The sequence below is a fragment of the Amphiura filiformis genome, unplaced genomic scaffold, assembly GCF_039555335.1.
Source record: "Amphiura filiformis unplaced genomic scaffold, Afil_fr2py scaffold_29, whole genome shotgun sequence".
Taxonomy (NCBI): Eukaryota; Metazoa; Echinodermata; class Ophiuroidea; order Amphilepidida; family Amphiuridae; genus Amphiura; species Amphiura filiformis.
The window spans coordinates 1,439,023-1,445,302 of record NW_027305493.1 but is presented as its reverse complement, the minus strand read 5'-3'; positions in this window follow the sequence as shown (position 1 = coordinate 1,445,302).

Sequence of the window (6,280 nt, the reverse complement as noted above, 5' to 3'; positions counted from 1 at the left end):
TTTCTCTAAGGAAGGTGTTAGAAAAACATACATTTGTAAAAAAAATTGCTGCATTTTGCCCTAGATTTAGCACATATGATGTAATGAGTTGTATGTAGAGTCAGTTTATCATCATGGTCAACTATTCTGAATGTTTCGAAACAATAAATGAAGTTTAATTTTAATGCGGTGTTGCCAGATGCCCAAAATTATGAAAGCTACATTACGCCAAATAGCCCAAATAGGTCTAAGTTTTCATGTATGAATCTAGTCAATCCAGTTAAATCACGGTCTATTATTATAAATCATTTGATCATAATTTCACCTGTTCTGAATGTTTGGAAAGAAAAAAGTTCATCATACAGTGTTGCCAGACGCCAAAAAGTAGAAAAGATATGTAAAATTTTGGTTTACCCTATGTACCCTGTGTTTTCAATATATACAATTCTGGTTAACCCTGGGCACCATATTTTCATAAAAGGAATTTTTTTTTTAATTTGCCCCGAATTTAGTACATGTGATATAATGAATTGTATGTAGAGTCACATTGTCATCATGGACAACTATTCTATATGTTTCGAAACTTTAATTTTAATGCAGTGTTGCCAGATGCCTCAACTGATGTATGATAAACAACTATGATGTATCTAAAATACGATTAATTTATAATAAATTACGATATGACCCCTTTAACCATGTTAACCTATCTGTTTGTCAGTTGTGAATGTTTAACATAGTGTTGCCAGATGCCGAATACTAGCAGACATAGGAGGATTTTGTAAAATATACACCATACATGCCATACAATCTCAGAGCTTTTTAAACCTTGTACTTAACTTAAGGGAAGGTGTATGAACGTTTGGACAGTATTTATTGTGGGACATTAGAGCACATCAGACATATCGAATTGCATTCTGATATCAAATAATTTTAATTTTTGAAATTCGCAATGTAATACACATTTTATGGCAAATCATTAAAAATTGATATTTTTGATATTTAACAGTACTCGAAGTAAACTTTTTAAATCTGACGATTTCTACCTAAAGTGTATGTAGGTGGGATGAAAAGCCGACGATCAATTGAAAATTTTGACCTTTCGTATAGAAGATATGGATTTTTTTCCCAAAACACCAAAAAAAATTAGGTCTTTTTGGGAAAGGTCAACATTTTCAATTGATCGTCGGCTTTTCCTCCCAGCTACATACACTTTAAGACTATATCATTAAATTGATAAAATTTACTTCGAGGGCTGTTATATCTCCAAAATGTGAAAAATGTAAAATTTTAATAATTTGTCATAAAATTTGTATTATATCGTGAATTTCATAAAATGAAAATTATTTGATATCAGAAAGACATTCTTCGTATTCAGAATGCAATTCGCTATGTCTGATGTGCTCTCATGTCCCACAAAAAATGCTGTCGAAACGCTCATTGCAAATCCCTTAACCACTTTAACATTGACATAAACTTTCCAGTAAACAAAATTGTAATTTCATTACTTTAATATAAGTCCTCAGTATCGCCAATTTTCATTTTCATTTCAGATATTGCTGAAAAGTTGGAAAAGAAATTGGCCAATCAAATCTTTTCAATACACATACACTCTTTACCAGTGTTCCAATTTCATGATTATATGACCAGGTATTTGATCAAAAAGTGTTCCCAGAACATAAGTTTGAGTTTAACAAGACATTCTTGATGTACAGGCGTGGGGTATACTTGAAGTAGGCCTACAGGTATCTGAAGAGGGGAACAACGAGTTAACCCAAATCACAGCAGCAGGTCGTGACTGGGCCGCCGAGTGTGAATATGTATTTATTTTGGAAGGTTCGTGTTTGTTCTCAATTTTGGGGTGTTTTCCCCAAAATTTAACATTTTTGGTGATATTTCAAAAAGCGACATGCCAAAGACAAATCGTTGGGTACATACTTTGTTATTGATAATGCAGTTCGTTTCCGCATACCTTTGTTACCATTCGCTTTGGTGATTTACTAATATTATCAATTTTGTGACTGCAATTTGGCGTTTTTAATACGTTTTAAGTTTACCAAGAAATTAAGAAAATATCTGGTCATGGTCGTTTCAGAATTCATTCTGATCTTCGGCTTTTGCAGGCAACAGAATGCAGATTGGCTCACGATCGATGTCGTATTCCTCTATGTGGGTCCCTTGATGATAAAATTATTTTGAATTCCTTGTAACATACAAATTTTCGTCTGAAAACAGGGGACCGTTCACAAACACTTGTAAGGGGGGGGCATGATGCAAAAAATAATTCGGCCCCCCTGGCCCCCTTTACAGACCTCAAAATTTCAGTGCCCCCCCTTTTTTGACATGAAAATTATGGGTCAACCCCATAGAAAAGCATATAAACTCAATTTTCCCAGGAAAATTTCTGATCATTTTTATCAGGCCCCCCACTTAGGAGGGTCAAAACATTTCAGCCCCCTTTCTTTTGCATCAGCCCCCCCTAACAAGTGTTTGTGAACGGTCCCAGGGTTTCAATTTAAACAAATAGTTTAAGGGGTCATATCATAATTTATTATAATTTAATTGTATTTTAGATGCATCATCAAAGAAATTGTTTATCATACATAAAAACTGGTCCTTTTTTTCATAGTTTAGGCATCTGGCAACACTGCAAGTTAAAGTTTCGAAACATAGAGAATAGTTGTCCATGGTGATAATGTGACTCTACATACAATTCATTACATCACATGTACTAAATTCGGGGCAAATTGGAACAAAATGTCCATTTATCTGTTTATGAAAATAGAGTGCGCACGGTAAACCAAAAATGGTATTAAAAACACAGGGTACATAGGGTAAACCAGAATTGTACCTTTTCTACTTTTGGCATCTGGCAACACTGTATGATGAACTTTTTTGTTTCCAAACATTCAGAACAGGTGAAATTATGATAAAATGATTTATAATAATAGACTGTGATTTGACTGGATTGACTAGATTCATACATGAAAACTTGTCCTATTTGGGCTATTTTGCGTAATGTAGCTTTCATAATTTTGGGCATCTGGCAACACCGCATTAAAATTAAACTTCATTTATTGTTTCGAAACATTCAGAATAGTTGACCATGATGATAAACTGACTTTACATACAACTCATTACATCACATGTGCTAAATCTAGGGCAAAATGCAGCAAATTTTCTTTTTATGAGAATTTTGAATTTTTACAAAATGTATGTTTTTCTGGCAACACCTTCCTTAGAAAAATAAATTTCCCCAAGCTGTTATTATTATATATGTTGGGGGCAAGGTATGTTCTACCAATAACCATAACGACAAAATCCTAGGTGAGCGCGAAAGTTAATTTTTCGTATCGCCAAAATCGGTAAAAAATGGCATTTTTCAAATTTGAAAAACTTGCAGTGTTGCCAGGTCCGAAATCGATATTTAAAAAACGAATCTCTAAACACAACTTCGTTTGTAGATAGGACAAGGATAGGGCTTGTTTATGATACAATTTATTTTTAAATACCAACTTGTATATTAAGGCAACAAGGCGTCCTTTTAAGGGCAATTTTCACTTTTTTAGCTCCAAAATAGTCGAACATTGTAAAAAACACAAATCGGGCCGTTGCCATGGCAACGAACTTCAGCTGAATTTTCGAAATGCATTTTTGTAACCTCCAACCAAAGTCCTTTCACCTCAGCAAGAAAAAAAATTTTGACCGTGGCCAACCCTACTAAATAAATATCTGATATTGCACTTAAGTTTGTATAAAAAAAATACTAACAGACATGACATTTTCCGTACAGCCTGCATCTCATTGTCCCAACTAAATGACGAAAGTACAAAATCATATTTTTTTTTTTACATGAAAAAAAGCAAACATGAATCAAGCAACTTACAAGTTATCCATAAAACTCATAATTAAGAGTTTTAACAATTTTTTTGTCCTTTTTTCCTTTTTGGCCTAAATGTGACGGAGATGATGCTCACCTGGCACAACCTTCAGATTACGCCCTCTATAATATAGAGGGCGCCCTAAAGATTGCGCCAAATATTGTTTTCATGCACTAGAGACTTACATCCTTACAGATATGTAAAGGAAACATTTTTATAATCATTTTCAAATTCATATTTGCCTATCTTCCAATAGTACACCTTTTCAGAGAAATACCCACATATTCCCCCCACACTTTTTAGACAGACACCCTTTTTATCAAAAATTTAACCCCCACCCTTATGCAGTGTTTGTGACCAAAGCTTACAGCATTACTTTTATCAAATTCGGAAGACTGAACAATGAACATCGGCGTTACCGCCGTTTCATACAGTCACTTCCGGGTCCATTTTATCACTCTATCTGCGCCATCAATCCATTTCAGAATCCGAATTGATGCAGAATTTATCCTCATCTATCAAACACTCATGATTTTCTTATTCATCTGAAACATTTGCGACATGATATTGGCAAAACTGCATGCAACTGCAATCATCTTTCGAAAAGATACGACTTTAGGGCGTAAACCACCAAATAACTTCTCCATTGAAGGGTAAAGGTATTTTGCGAGTTGCGAGTTCGAGTTGCGAGTTTCGAGATGCGAGTTGGAAATCTGCGAGTTGCGAGTTGAAATTTGCGAGTTGCCAATGGCAGTTGCGAGTTGATTTGCGAGTTGCGAGTTGGTATCTGCGAGTTGCCAAGGGTAGTTGCGAGTTGATTTGCGAGTTGCGAGTTGGCATTTGCGAGTTGAAATTTGCGAGTTGCGAGTTGAAATTTGCGAGTTGTGAGTTAACATTTGTGAGTTCTTCTGAGTTGCGAGTTGCTAATTTTTCAAATTTGTCAAAATATACAGACATTGTTTTACCCCCCTATTTTATCCCCTATTAGAATTAGACCTTCATTACCCATTAAAACCAGATCATTTTAACATACATATGTGTGAGTTTTACATACAAAATCATCCGGCTTATCGCAATGTAAGAGACCCCATGTCACATGGGAAAACGTGGTAAATCGCACAATATATTTGCATAATCTCTGCTCATTAATCTCCATTTTGTAGATTTTAAGCGATTTTGGGCGATGTTAGCCGTTTGATCAAAATTTGAAACTATTTTGTAAAATTTACCTGAATTTGCTGTGGTTTATGAAAATTTTGAACGACTCATAGTGATCGGTCACAATTTAGCATAAGTTCCAGCAATTTGTAGATTTTAAGCTTTCTAATTAGCAGAATTTTGGCAATTTTACCGATTGATCAAAATTTGAAATAATTTTGTAAAATTTACCTCAAGTTGCTGTGATTTATCAAAATTTAACATGATTCATAGCGATCGGTCACAAATTAGCATAATTTCCGACGATTTTGCAAAATATTGGAGATGTGTTGCATTAACACTTCAAATTATTTTTATGAATAAGGTCCTGTTGAATTCCACATTCAAACAACATCTGTGAACACGGAAAATACATGACAATGTGTATCAGTTAGGGTGTGAATGGGACATGTAGCAGGTAGCACAAATAGCACACAGGTTTCATACTGTTACATGTACATGTAAAATGTAGGATGTAACAAATTGTACACCTTTGCAGTCAGGCCCAGATTTACCCTGTGTGTAACCTATTCCTCATTCCAAAGTCCAAACCAGTGCTTCACTCAATTTTCCACTTTCCTTTTTAAATTTATTTTTGCACAACCCTTATTATTCTCCCGGGATTATTCTAGTCAAACAGCTGAAATCTAAGAGATAATAACACTGAGAATAACACTTGCACACATTGTAGCTGTGTACAATATACATAAATGGGATTGGTTCATATTCATCTCTATTTGGAATCCTTGATATAATGTTCATAACTTTAATTTTGAACATGAACTCAAAGTAAGTCAGGACTTGAGCCGGACTCATTTCATTTAGTTTTGCTGGACTCGGATTTAGCTCAGACTTGATCGGCACCCTGTTCTTGAGTCCGGACTCAGACACAAAAGGACTCGGTCAGTGGTTCGGACTCAGATTCGAATGGACTCGGCTTGACTTAGACGAGGTATACTCAAGTCGGCTTGACTCAGATGAGGTAGACTCGGGTACAAGTCTAGCTAATTTATAACCTGTTTGTGCAGAAGTGGGAGAATCAATGATGCATAACCCCACTAAAGCTCTTTCATATGTTATACATGTAGGCCTATTATGGTGTTCTTTGAGCAGCTCTTAGAGCTGTCATGCCACCACACATGGCATAAACCTGGTCACAGTAAATACATTGTTCATCCCATTATGCTCCACAATGTTAGCCACAGTCTGTGGCCCTCACACACGTA